Source organism: Macaca nemestrina, unplaced genomic scaffold (assembly GCF_043159975.1).
Source record: "Macaca nemestrina isolate mMacNem1 unplaced genomic scaffold, mMacNem.hap1 Scaffold_50, whole genome shotgun sequence".
NCBI lineage: Eukaryota > Metazoa > Chordata > Mammalia > Primates > Cercopithecidae > Macaca > Macaca nemestrina.
Window position 1 is genome coordinate 58,811 of NW_027257686.1, and position 14,525 is coordinate 73,335.

At 49.2% G+C, this 14,525-nt stretch overlaps 2 pseudogenes; both read right to left on the reverse strand.

The window, feature by feature from the left end:
• Positions 1-5,315: 5,315 nt before the first annotated feature.
• On the reverse strand, positions 5,316-7,366 carry LOC139361450 (coilin pseudogene; annotated as a pseudogene).
• Positions 7,367-9,942: 2,576 nt separating this feature from the next.
• On the reverse strand, positions 9,943-14,341 carry LOC139361449 (leukocyte receptor cluster member 1-like; annotated as a pseudogene).
• Between the last annotated feature and the right edge of the window lie 184 nt (positions 14,342-14,525).

Here is a 14,525-nt window from a genome sequence, read left to right on the forward strand (position 1 = left end):
AATGTATCTTGTGAAGATAGAATGTTATTGTGAGCACAGTTGTTAATATTAATGTTATATTTCTATTAGTTCATTCTCATGCTGCTGTAAGAAGAGGCCAGAGACAAACCCAGGTAATTTACAAAGAAAAGAGGTTTAATTGACTCACAGTTCTGCATGACTGGGGAAGCCCCAGGAAACTTGCAGTCCTGGCAGAATATACCTCTTCATAGGGCAGCAGGAGAGGGAAGGAGGCATCTCTTCACAGGACAGCAGGAGAGAGAATGAGAGCCAAGTGAAGGAGGAAGCCCCTTATAAAACCATTGGATCTCATGAGAACTCGATTACTATCATGAGAACAGCATCAGGGAAACTGCCCCCATGATTCAATTACCTCCTACTGGGTCCCTCCCATGACATGTGGGGATTATGGGATTACAATTCAAGATGAGATTTGGATGGGGACACAAAGCTAAACCATATCAATATCCAACACCCACAGATTCTCAGAGAAGTAAGATTACCTTTAGACTATATTATTGATGTACTCTGCCTAACCAAATCAGTTGGAACTCTTTCGGTTACAAGTGACAGAAAACCCAACTCAAGTTGGATTAAGCAAAGAGGGAATTTGCTGGCTTATGTGACTCAATAGTCCTGGGCTAGGGTTAAGTGTCAGGCGCAACGTAATGTGGGGGTTAAACAATATTATTAGTATTCAGCACAGCTCTGTTCTTCCCATGTGTTGACTTTGTTCTCAGACAGTATCTCCCTTCGGGGTCAGAAGGCAGCTGCTGCATCTCAGCTTAAAATCACATAGTGAAAAGGGAGCTGAATACAACCAGTGCCCACCCCGGGAGCTGGGAGGTGAGGGGGTGGAAGGAAATCCACGCAGTGCATATGGCTGAGGGTGAGGGAGGCATGGACCCTGAAGAAAATGCAAGGTATTAAACTTTTCTCTTTTAGAAGAAAGGTAAATCCTCTAACAGTCCTGCCCCCTAAAAAAAAATCACTATATCTCAAACTTAACTTTTGATAGGACCCACTTATGTTACTTGATAGAAGAGAAACTCAGAGAACAGGCCTTTGTTACTTTCTCAGGAAGCCGAGATACAAGTTGAAGGTGGACATCCTCCTTTGTTTTTATACCATTTATTTTCAACCTAACAGAATTTCCTTGAAATATTCTGGTATTTGCTGGGCACCCTTACCCAGCTACCAGTACCAATCCAAACTTACCCTATTTTTATGGATGTTCTATCATTTCATTGAGATTGGGAGGAAGGGCCATGTCACCCTAAAAACTGAGTCTACCGTTTTTCACTCATTCAACTTTGAAACACAGCTTGTCTTGCTGTTTGCAGTTGTGAGGGAGTGAGAAATGTAACATTTTTTTGCAAAACGTTTCAAATACTGGAGACTCAGTAACATCCCATTTCTGGCAACCCCTAGGGGAAAGGAGGAAGCAGTAATGAGCAAAACCCTCCTGGGGAAAAGAGCACAGGAGATGGAGTGTGAGTGGTTACTCCTCAGTGACGCAGGGTCCGAGCAAGTCAGGGCTTCTGAGGGAGGCTGCTGCCAAGGGCTCTGACTTGCCTGCCCCATGGCCCAAGGCTTGCCTTAGCCACAATAGTTTACTATGCCCAGACAAAAAGGAAATACACGAACAGAGAGCATGTCAAGTTTATGGCCACCGCCAAGAATAAGAGCCAGAATCCCCCAGTCAGGCTTCTCCTTGACCTTTCAGCTTTCATGAGGGTGGAGCCAGGCCAGGTGAACCAACCTGAGCACCTCTGTGTACAAGCCTGTGGTTTGCTTGGGAAAGTGAGTGCTTGCAAGGGCTGCTTATGGCTCCTCAGCCTGAATGAGGATGCCCATTGTAAGAGAGCTGTGTGTTTGCTGTGAGTCTGCCCATCCAGGTTTGCAGGCAGAAGATATGTATGCCTTCTTTGGAGGAGGTGGAGGCTGGACATGGCTTTCTCCAAACTGTTTTACTTTATTTTTTCCTGTGATGTCCGTCCAGCCAGTCTGCATAGCATCTGCCCTTTCCAGTCAAGAGGCTTGCCGGAGAAGATACTGAGGGGCCACATAATGAGAGCGGAGCCACACAGTATCACTTAGAGCTTAAGGACAGTCAGCACCTCTGGGCTTAGGCTAGATAGAACGCATTACCTGATACAACAGAAGAGAAACTCGTGGAAGTTTCATAAATTAAGTTGAAATTCATAAATTAAGTTGAATTTGGCACAAAAGGAAAGGAAGTTGAGCATCTTCCTTTCCTTTTGTGCCAAATTCTACTTAATTTATGAATTTGACTGAGCCTAACCCCTTACCATACCTTGCCCACTTTCAGGCAGACCATGCACCAACATGGGGAGGCAGGCACTGGAATACAGAAAGGTTTGCTGAGGCCGTTTGATGTGCAGAACATCCAAAGGATAAGCTTTGGGCCCTGATTCCTTTGCTAACTAGGTGGGTGGCATTGGGTAACTTTCTTTCTCTCTATGGGCCACATTCTCCTCAATAGTAAAATAGGTAATGGTCAAAATGATTTTCATGGCCTTGTATAATTCTCACGCTAAGATAGGACAGTGCATAAAAACTCATAGTTACCTAAATCACCATTCTATGAGGAAACAGGAAAATGTGGCACCATTGCAAGTTCTCTTTCTCCCCCTAGGACCGTTGCACAATGCTAGAAGTGATGTCTGCCTCCCATGATAGAGTGAGCACCTCCCTGATGGGGCTGGGCATGGCATGGGGCTGTACATCAGCATGGAGGCCTGGGCTCCCTTTGTACTGGCAAAACACCCGAGGTTCACTTGGATTCAGGGACCATCCCTAACCTGTCACCACGTGGGAGGTACCACATGGAAGACACAGACATATAGAAAATATAGTCTCCACCCTCAGTATTTCTAGCTAATCTGAGCTTCTTCTAGTTACTCAATGTTTCTCCTTTTTCTTGTTTACTTCTAAACTTTGCACATGCTGTGGCCTCAGCCTGAAATGCTCTCTTTGTCGCCCTGTTATGAGGACTGCTGTGTACAGCTGTGGAAATTTCATGCTGCATAATTCTAGGTCTATTTACATAAATGTATATGGTGCCCTCAGAGATGTGCAGTGTACAACTTATACAACTGCACAGCATGGCTCCAACTGCCACCTCCACCCCATTTCCCTTTTGTGGGTGTAGCTCATACTCATCTCAGTCTTCAGGTTAGTCATTACATTTCCTTTCCTTCTGACCATCTTTGTTTCTTCCTTCTTTCCCTCTCTTTCTTCCTGTCTCTCACATTTATTGACCACCTACTTTGTGCCAGGACCTGTGCTAGGAGCTGTGTATACAACTGTAACAAAAGAGAGTCCCTGCTCTTGTGAAACATTTATATTGTTCTTCCTCCAGGAAGCCTTCCCTGACTGCACCATAATTGTATCAGGTGCCTGCTGACCCATGAACAGCTCTCACCTGGGGACCTTGTGCCCTAGAATATAGGGCCTCTGGTGTGAAGGAAATCTGAGGGTAGGAGGGGCTGGGGGAGACTGAGTTGGCGCTCCATTCTTTCCAATTTCCTGTACTTACGAGTGCCCTGGGGCATTTACGAAACTCATTAGTAAAGCAGCAATTAATGTGGGACCCAGAGTGTGGCTTCTTCCTGCCAGGGAGGCCACAAAGTTCCAGAACGTCCCAGGGAGGAATGGGGCACAACCCAGGCCTGCCTCCTGGGGCTGCAAAACAATCCCCCATGAGTCCTCTCCAGGGGAGGGTGCAGTCACCTGCAAGGAGGCAGCTGAGCTGAGGGTGTTCTCCAGGAGGCTTAAAATTGCCGGGCTCCTTCCACAAATGCCTTCCCAACACTGTTTAGGGTGGTGAATACCAGGAAACTAATGAATCTGAGCATAGGGAATTAATTGTTGATGAAATAATGTGAACAGTGTGCTTCCTGTTCATCGGTCTCTATGGAAATTAATTAGCCCCACTTGGCAGCAAATAGGATTGAATTTTCAACTTAATTTACGAATTTGGCAAAACTATCTATGGGAAGTCTTGCCTGGAGGACCTTCCATGGCTGCTTCATGTCCCAACAGGCCTTGCCTTTCATAGAAGACATGATTGCTTTAAGAGAGTCCCAACCAGAGAAGAGGATGATGGAGGAGGCAAGAGAGGAAGGTACGATTGAACACAGGCTTTGATTGTGAGGCTCCAGCCAGACCCATGCTTCCTCCTGCCTTCCTGCCTCAACCCTCCCTGGTGGACCCCTCACCAGATGAAGGTTTGTTAGCTGAGCTGGGAAATGATGACTCAGAGCAACGGGGCTGACTTTCAGGCAAGGCCTGAGTTTGGTTTTAGTTATGCTGTGCTGTGTGCATGAACTAAAATTGCGGGATGATGTGAAAGAAAAATACATCTAATGAGAAGTGTGCTTTTTGGATTTTATTTTTAGTTCAATATGATTTTATTTAAATATGTGTATAGCTGAAGGAGGGATGTGATCTTTTTGTTAAATGAAACCAATTTTCACAGTATATATTTGGCCATTTTAACTTTGTAGTGAATAATAACAGAAAAGGAAGTTTCTGCTCAAGATCCTCACTCCAGCATACTCAACCAGATTCCTGGCAAGATGACACATTTCCTGGTCTGAGGCTCACAGCCAATCCTCTCACCCAAGTGGAACACCAACTCTCCTCCAGGCACACACACACACACATCTTATTTTCACTACTCTACACAGGGCCCTGAGAATCCTTAATTTTAAAGTTGGGAAAAACGTGAAAGGATTCCTTAACTCATTGTCTGCGACAAATCCAACTACCTGTTAACTCTTAACAATTGGAAGTATAAAATACTTGAAATTTACAAGATGCTCCATTTAATGGAACAACTCAAATGCTAAAAAGTTAGGTCAAGTAACATGCTTTAATATTTTTAAATGTTACTTAAAACTTATTGAGACAAGATAGCAGCACATTCTTGGTACTATAAACTCCTACTGATGACTGCTGCTTGATGGCCAAAAACATTTGAAACAGAGAAAAAACCACACTGGATACAATAATGTCTGCAGGGAATGTCATGTTTTACATTTTGTTAACTGAAATTAAACCTGACAAAAAACCAAAGATCTACACAACCGACACCCATGTCATTTTAAATGATGAGGTAGATTGTTTCCTATGCAATAAAGTGAAGATAACAAAAAAATCCATACAACTTCCAAATCCTCTTAAAAAAAAGTTTGGCTCCGTCTAAAAAAAAAAAAAAGAAAAAAAGTTTGGGTTATAGTTACTTTCACAAACAGACATTCATAAACTATAAGGTGGAGATGTCATACTCAGGCAGGTTCTGTACTTGATGTATTCATCAGTCTTGGGTCAATCAACTCTCTCCAAAATACAGTGATCTTGCTCTCCTGTGTCAGTGTACTCCACTACCTCAGTTCCATTTTCATTGTGATAACCCAAATCAAATTGCCCAGGTTCTCTCAAGGCAGGTAAGGATGAAAGAATTTCTATATCTACTTGATGGGTCTCTGAATTGTGGCTTAATATTCTTCCTTCCTTGCAGTCAGAGGCATCAGGAGGGTAACTGGATGTTAGTTCCAAAAGCTTAAATGCAATCTTTTCTCCAACTTGAGGGGCAGCTGCTAACAGTGGTAACAGACTATAGTCCTTCTTGTGTGTCTCTACCAGATTCTGGATAATAGCAGATGAATTTGTTACCACGTCATTTAATTGCTGTTGCCTCTGGTTATCAGTGCTTCTATTTACAACACAGGAAACAGGATGCCCTCATCCTCAACCTCTCCCCAGTATGCCCCGTCCCTTAGCTCCCTTCCAAGAAAAAAATGTTCTCTCCTCTACATCATCCTCTTCCTAAACTACTGGGGAGAGACACACTGGGAGAAGGACCAGGAGCCTGTCCACCACTATTTGGGCCAGAACGCCTCTATCCAGAAGCACCTGCAGTCTGTAATGACAGCCCTGGGCCTGGACAACCTCTTCCTGCAAAAAGGCCTGCTGTCTTTAAGAAACTCGCAGCACACTCCAGGGTGCTCGATGACATCAAGCATTGGTCATCTGACTCTGAACTAGAGTCTGAACTAGAAGATGTTGTTCCAGAGGTCTTGCCCTTGCTAGGGGTAAGGCAAAAGCCAGGTTTTATAACAGTTTGTCTGCAGTTGTATTTTTGGTAGAGGGTCCTTCCTTCGATAACTCAGTTGGTAATTTCTCTGAGGAATTTCTGGCCTCCAAAGTGACTTTACTGGGACCATCACTATAGATTCATCACAAGACTCAGATGCCAAGGAGGAAATGGGACTCTCTTTTGAGCAAACGCTTACAATACCTTTCCTTTTGGCTTTAACAAGGCTGTTTCTAGCAGAACTTTTTGGAGAACTACATCTCTGATTGGCCCAGTCTTTTACTGCCTGTATTTTAGGAGACTTGAGATTCTTGGCCTTTTTTTTATATTCACATTTCTCCTTTTTCTTTGGGGATTTTCTTTTGGTCTCTTCGTTATCATCACCCACGGTGCCACAGGTTGTTTTCTTTTTTCTTTCTTTTCTTTTTTTCTTTTTTTTTTTTTTTGCTGACAGTCTGATCTGTGACAGCTTCTGGTTCCAGATCCAAGACCTTCTCATTATTGTTATTATTCTCTTGCCTCTTCCAATGCTTCTTTGAATATTTGTAATCTGGTTCAGTTTCTTCATCCTCCTCTAACTGAAATGCCCCTTCTTTGCTTTTCTAAGAGATAAATTAGTCTCCCATTACTGATGACTACAGGATTCTCAGCGGCTCCTCTCTCTTCTAATTTAACTCTGAGGCAGTCGTTGTCTCTCACCAGGCGCGTGCTCTCGGTGGCGGGCAGGAGGCCCCCCTCCAGGTAGAGGCTTAGGAGGGCCCCAGAACTGAAGCCGAAGCGCTGGTGGATGAGACTAATGAGATCTGTGATGACTCGGCATCTGTTCAAGTCGACCAGAAGCCAGAAGGCCGTACAGTTCGGGGTAACTGGCAGTGGATAATCAGATTGAAACCGTAGCCTAACGATCTTGGAAGCTGCCATCTTGCTTGGTGCTCAGCGGAAGTCGAGAGATATTTTGGACTATTTTTAAATTGAGTTTGGAGGCTGGGGGGCATCTTCTTGAGTCTGGAGAGACTAATGTGAGGAATCGGCTCCTATGGGGCATGAATTAGAGCCTCGATCCTATATGCCCCTGAGTGGAACCCAGAATAGCTGCTGGCTCTCGCGAGTGAGCAGTCAGCCCTTGTCACCATGCGGGTCAGGCTCTCTGATTGGAGCTAGTATGTTCAGGAATCCCAATCAGGCATCCCTGCTGGGCAGTCAAAAATCCTGTGTAGGCCGGGTGCGGTGGCTCATGCCTGTTATCCCAGCACTTTGGGAGGCCGAGGCGGGTGGATTGCCTGAGGTCAGGGGCTCGAGACCAGCCTGGCCAACGTGGTGAAATTCCATCTCTACTGAAAATACAAACATTAGCCGGGCGTGGTGGCAGGTGCCTGTAATCCCAGCTACTCAGGGGGGCCAAGGCAGGAGATTTGCTTGAACCCAGGAGGCAGAGGTTACAGTGAGCTGAGATCGTGCCATCGCACTCCAGCTTGGGGAACAAGAGCGAGACTTTGTCTCAAAAAAAAAAAAAAAATCCTATGTAGACCACCACTAAGCAGTGACTCCAACTTCTCCAGTCTTGGCTTATGTGACAGAGTGTGTGAATGCCTATCTGTGTGGTGTACATGCCTTTTTTTACAGCCCCTCAGTCTAGGCCAACCCCACTCCACTCATCGGCACATTCTCAGGCCTCCCTGGAGGCCACTGGGGAACTGTCCAGCCTCCTCCCCACCCCAGTGAGTCATGAGTGACCTCCACCCGCATCCCCACTTGGGAAATTTTCTAAATTGCCTCCTCTCTCAGCTCTCATCATACGTTAGTTTTTCTTCCTTCTCAAAGCTTCTCTGAAAGCAATTTTCACCTCCTGTCTCATTTTCCTTCTCCTGACCAGCATTGGTATGTTCTGTGTCCCCAGCCCCATCTCCAAGAGGATTGTCCAGCCCAACTGTGGTCGTTGGCGGGGGCCAGGGTTCAGCCCTGATGTCCTGCCCCATCCCCCTGGCTCCCCACCCAGTTTGGGGGCCCCCTGGTCCCCCTCTCCACTGTTCCTCCCCCAGGGCACTAAGACACAGTACCTGGCAGCCAAGGCCCTAAAGAAGCAGTCGTGGCAATTCCACACCAAGTACATGATGTGGTTCCAGAGGCACAAGGAGCCCAAGACCATCACTGACCAGTTCGAGCAGGTGACGGCCCCGCCCCCTCTCTTCCCGCTGCTAGGGTTGGGGTAGAGTCCCCAGGCTCCAGGCAGCCCGGGCTGGCCTCTGCGCCCTCGCCTCCACCTTTCAGCCGGCGCAGTCCCTCAGCCTGACCATGTTCTCCTCCCTCGGGCTGTCTGCTCAGCCTGGAACACTGCCCTCTCATCCTCCATTTGGCCAGCTCCTAGGCCTCCTGTGGGTCTTAACCCGAATGTCCCTTCCTCAAAGACACCTTCCTGGTGCTGCCCAGCCTGGTGCCTCCCCCTTGCAGTGCTGGGCACACTCGCTTGGGTGTGGGATTTTCCCGGTATGTCTCCCTGTACCAGGCTGTGGGCTCTGCTGCCCAGGGACCTTGATGGCCCCCCTTTCACCTCCAGGTCCCAGCACCCAGCAGGGCAGGGGCTCAGTGGGGAAACTATTTTTTTTTAATGGGCTTCTCAAGTTTTAATACTGGGAAATTCCTGTTTCTTGCAAACACTCTGGAGCCAGCCTACCTGGGTTTGAGCCCAGTCTAGCTGGGTGACTCTGGGCAAGTCACTCGAACCTCTGTGTCTCAATTTCCTTATCTGTAAAAACGGGGGGAAGAAGACCTACCTAATGCAGTTGTTATGAAGATTAAATGAGTCAATAACGTGTAAGTACTTAATGGTGACTGCTACATAGTCAGTGTCATGGATTTTTTTTTTCCAAATTACTTTTAGTTGGTGTGTTCTACAGTGACTTTTTTTCCCACCAAATACTTCCCTGAAGCCGAGCCCCTTCATGGGGATGAAGTATTACAAGGTTCTTGTCCTCAGAGAACTCAGTCCCCTCTCCTAGTTCTCCCAGGTTGCCATTTTTGAAGCATTTAAGACATTCATTCAGAACCTAGCTCCTCTCCCACTGTGTCCTCAGACATTAACTACAGACTTCCTGTCCTTTCCTGGTTTGGCCCAAAACCATCCTCCAAGTTAGTACATTTCAGGCCATCCAGTCATTAAGAAATTCCCACACCACTGCCGTCACCAATAAAATGTCCCTGCAGAGTGCTTGGATTTAGACTCTGAGCCTGTTCCATTCTCTAGAACAAGGGTGACAGTACCCGCTGCCTGGAGGTCTTTGTGAAGATTAAATGCTAGGCTGTGCATCCCGTCCTCACACGTGAGAGGTGCTCAAAAGCCGCAGCCCTCGAGAAAACGAAGGCTGTGCACTCACACCTGGGGCTGGGGCTGGGGCCCTGCTCTGGCAGCTGGCTTCGGTGGAACCTCTGCGGCCCCCTCCGTTTCCTCCTCGCTGAAGTGGCATGATAACATTTCCTACCCAAGAAGAACCTTCTGAGGGTGGAATGAGAGTGTGCATGCAGGGCAGTTGGCCTGGCGCCTGACACACCTACAGCCCTAAGAACTGTCCCCTTTGTCTGTCGGTCCAGCCCAGATCCCAGACCACCTCCTCATCCACTCACTGACCGCCTTCTCCCCCGGCCAGGGCACCTACATCTACTTTGACTATGAGAAGTGGGGCCAGCGGAAGAAGGAAGCCTTCACCTTTGAGTACCGCTCCCTGGAGGACCAGGACCTCCAGTGACACCGGCCCCTCCCTCTACCCACCCCCTTCCCCCCACATGCTGATCCCCCTGCCCAGGTGAGGGCCCTGCCCTGGAAGACTGGAGGGAGGCCCCAGGCCACCGGGCATTCCCCTCTCCCAGGAAGCAGGGAGGGGGCCGGGAGGTTTTCCTCTCAGCCCCACCCTGGGGGCCCGGGGGCGAGGGCTGCCCCCTCCTCCCCTCCCCAGTGAGGGACATTTTTTGGTAAACCTATTTTCATTTTGGAAAATATTTATGAATAAATAGTTTTATATGATGGCTGGCAGCAGCGGCCTCTCCTGTACCCCCCTCAGGAGTCAATGAGCAAAGTGAGGGTCCTGCTGGCGGGGGCGCCGGGCCAGCTGGGGGTTGAATTGGGAGTTGTACCGCCGCCTCCGGTCATCTGTCTCTTCTTCCGGCTGACCCTCCTGTAGTGCCCAGCCTTGGACCCGGGCCAGCACCGCCTCTGCCCGAGCCCTCTCAGTTTCTTCCCTCCGAAGACGTTCAGCTCAAAGCTGGTCCAGGGATGGAGGCCTGCGGGGAGAGGAGTGAGGTCAGAAAGCTGGTAGCTCCTAGGAGGCCATTCCCCCAACCTCTCCCATAGAGGGAGCTGCCGCCTGGAAGCCCTGCTGCATCCAGTACGTCCCAGCCTCAGCTCTCAGGCCTTCTGGAAGAAGCCACTTGGTGCTGGGGCACCATGGGCACGTCTCTGGCCTTCCCTTCTGTGGACTTTGGTCCTCCCCAGTCTTTAAAATCTGATGCTCCTCCAGGTCAAGAAAGCAAAATGAGCAGCCCCCTGGCCCTCTCTGGGCCTCAGTTTCCCTTTCTAGAGAAAAGAGTACAGGCAGTGTACCCCCTCTAGACCAGGGGTACAGCATCCTGGAGACAAGCCTGCTTTTACTGTCTTAACCCAGCAGTTCTCAAACTGTTTGGTCTCAGGACCCCTTTATACTCTTTAAAACTGAGGACCCTAAGAGCTTTTGTTTAAATAGATTCTATCTGTTAATATACTGCAAATCAGAAGTGAAAACTAAGAAAGTTTGGGCACAAGCATCTGTGCTATTAGCCATCAGAACGAGGGTGTCTTCTCATCACACAGCCTCTGGAAACCTGCACTATGTGCCTGAGAATGTGAGTAAAAAAGGCCAACAGTGTTAGGAAAATAGGCTTGATACCACAGCACCCCGGGAAAGGGTGGCAGGACCCCTAGGGCTTCCTGGACCACATGCTGAGAACCACTTCACCTAGCCAGCCTTTCACCGAGTCCCTGGTTGTCCTGACCAGAGACCCTGCAGTGCCCATGCTGGGCTGCTGCCAAGCCCTGAAAGTCTGGGCCCTGGTCTGCCGAGGAGGGGTCTTCCTTCTTACTCTTCGGGTCATTGCTTCTCAGACCCCTCCTTCTTTTCCTTTCTGCTGCAATTGCCTTCACCACTGTGCTGTCTCTTCTTCCCCAGATGCTTCTGCATCTCCCGCAGAGGGTCCAGACGGCTCTTGATCTTCTCCTCTGGGGCTGGGCCAGGCGGGGGGCCCCCTCGCTCTGGGGGTAGCTGGTACCAAGGGGGTTGAGTCTGTGCCTCCGCTGCACTCTGGTCCAGGTATGTCAGGATGCCCAGAGCTTTCTCTTGCCTCTCCTGAGAGGGCCAGGAAATACAAGAGATGGGATACAGTCTTTCAAGGTGTCAGGTGTGTCTCCCTGACATAGGAATCTAAGCAAACAGGTACCTAAGGCTTGTCATGAACCAGTTGTACCAGGTGCTGGGGATGGAAGACACCAACAGAGGCCAAGTTCCCCCTGGGGGGACAGTGGCAGGTACAGTAACAACAGGGGAAGGAGGGGACAAGCGGAGCCACTTGAGTGTTCAAAGGCAGGCATCTTTGCAGAGAGACTTGAAGAGAAGCCTGAAGGGATCAAGCAAAGCAGAGGAGCCATGGGTGGGGTCAGCAAGTCCAGAGACAGCAGGCGAGTGACAAGAGCTCATGTACCTGTGTTTTTTGAGATGCAGTCTCGCTCTGTTGTTCAGGCTCAAGTGCAGTGGTACCATCTCAGCTCACTGCAACCTCTTCCTCCCAGGTTCAAGCAATCCTCCTGCCTCAGCCACCCTAGTTGCTAAGATTACCATGGCACCGGGCATGATAATTACCATTACCGGGCACCACCATGCCCGGCTAATTTTTGTATTTTTAATAGAGATGGAGTTTTGCTATGTTTGGCCAGGCTGGTCTTGAACTCCTGACCTCAGGTGATCCATCCACCTTGGCCTCCCAATGTTCTGGGATTACAGGTGTGAGCCACCGTGCATGACCACTGATGTACTTTTTACACTTGATCTTAGCCAAAAGGCAGAGGTGACTGATTCGGTTTTTTTTTGTTTTTGTTTTTGTTTTTGAGATGGGGTCTCGCTCTGTCACCCGGGCTGGAGTGCAGTGGCACAATCTCAGCTCACTGCAACTTCCACCTCCCAGGTCAAGCGATTCTCCTGCTTCAGCCTCCAGGTAGCTGGGATTACAGGTGTGCACCACCACACTTGGCTTATTTTTTTGTATTTTTAGAGATACCATGTTGACCACGCTGGTCTTGAACTGCTGACCTCAGGTGATCCACCCGCCTCAGCCTCCCGAAGTGCTGGGATTACAGGCATGAGCCACAGCTGGCTGATTTACATTTTTAAAGCCCATCAGGTTTCAGACCCCTCCAGTTTGGAGAACTGAGCAGTTTGCCTAGCAGCTGGGGACCTCTAGCATCTACCTCCAAGCCCTGCGGGTGCCCAGATGGCAACACTTCTTAAGTGTCATGCTTTGGTATGGTTCTAAATTCTGTGTGTTCGTTCTCGTTTGACCTTGATCACAAGCAGTGGCTAAAGTGCCCTCTCCCCCTAACTCAATTCATGGCTCCTCTAATGAAGTGGGTGAGGCCAGCTTACTTTCTCCTGTCGCTTTTCTTCCTCCTACTCTTTATTGCCTCTGATCACTCCTTTCCCTTCCTCCGGCAGCTCCCGAAACAGGTCCACAGGGCCAGAACTTGGGGCTCCCGCCTCTGCTGCTTCAAGCTCAGGCAGTGAGTTCTGATGTCTGGCTTTCTTTCATAGGAATTTTGTACGGGCCTGGGGAGAAAGTTATAGGCAGGGCATTCAGAACCTAGAGATAATTCAAGAACTGTGAGTCTGGTGCCCACCACAGAAAACGGCAGTTCAGGGTGCTGGGTTTATAAGAAAGGGAGCACTAGATGCCTAAAAGAGGCACCTGTCCTAGCTGGGGATGAGGGTAGGCAGATGAGGCAACGCCTGCGTTTTGTAAACTGCCTTTCAAATAGTAAACGACGGGTCATCAAGGATGGCTGGGAGGAGGTCCCTGGCCTAAACCAAAGGGGTTCCTAACCTCAAGTGAGACAATTAAAACAGCCATAAAGGTAGACCAAACTGCATTAGGCCAGACGATCTGAATTCTAGCCATGGCTCCAAGTCACTACCCCATGTCTACTGCTGAAGCCCTGTTCCTCGCCTTCAGGACGCGGATTTCAAACAGTGCTCAGCAGCCTATTGAGATTCTAAAAACCCAGACTACCTCCCACCCACTGTGGAGGATCAGACTAGCTAAGGAACTGAAAGTTGGGTGTACACCAAACAGATTTAAGGAGCCATACAGAAAGCCCATGTTTGTGTGTATGTGTCTAGGGGGCGGTGCAGGAAAGGGCTCGCCCGATGGCGTGGAGCCTGGCTGTCCCCTTCTCCTTGAATGTGCCTTTCCCTCACTGAAGCCATCTCACTTCGTGCAACGGCGATGACAGTGCCCCTCTAAGAACGAACAGTGCCTATTGGGGATTCCGCAAGTCAGGCGCTCTGCATGTAGTTAGCATACAATAGGTGCTCAATAAATAGGCTGTGCAGGCAAACTAAAAAGTGATCCGAATTTCCTTGAACTGTCCAAGCGCTCATGTATTCATTAAATGTTTTTAAGCTTCTCTTTTGTGCTACACACTGTTCCAGCCATGCGAAATACATCAGTGCGGGGAAACTAAGACGAAGGCGAGATCAAGGGAGGTTTCGTGGAAGTGGGCACAAGGTTTGCAGGGCAACGTCCTCGAAAACGGGATCGGCGCCTGGTCCCGAATTTCACACGGGGCACACTGAGCCTGCGCAACGCCTCAGCTTCCGGCCCCCAACCGCGGCGCGTGCGCGCTGGGCTCCGGAGGTCCGCCCGGCCGGCCTCCAAGCTTACCTCTTGCTGAGCGAGCAGCACCCTCCGCTCACGCTCCTTCTCCTCCTCCTGAGCCTGGGCCTCGTCACGCCGCACGCGGGCGACATTGTCCTTGTTCCGGACGTGCCACCTCTTCTTAGGCAAGATATTCATGGCATCGTAGCTGTCCAGGGACTGGCACGCCCGCCTCTTTGCACTTCTGATTGGCGAGAGGATGCCCCCCTTCCTCTTGTCCCTTCTTCGACCACAGATTGGTTCCGAATTAGTTGGTACGACCACCTGGCCTGTAACGACAGGTGATTGGCTGAGACGTCTTTTTCACAGGGAATGTTAGGCGTTCGGCTCGTGGTGTCCCCTAGCAACCGCCTTTTATCACAGATCTGAACCAATCATAAGTTGGCCCGCCCCTGATGCTACCAGATGCGGCCGTCGATTGGTCGACATGACCGACAAGTCTCCTTGCGGAAGA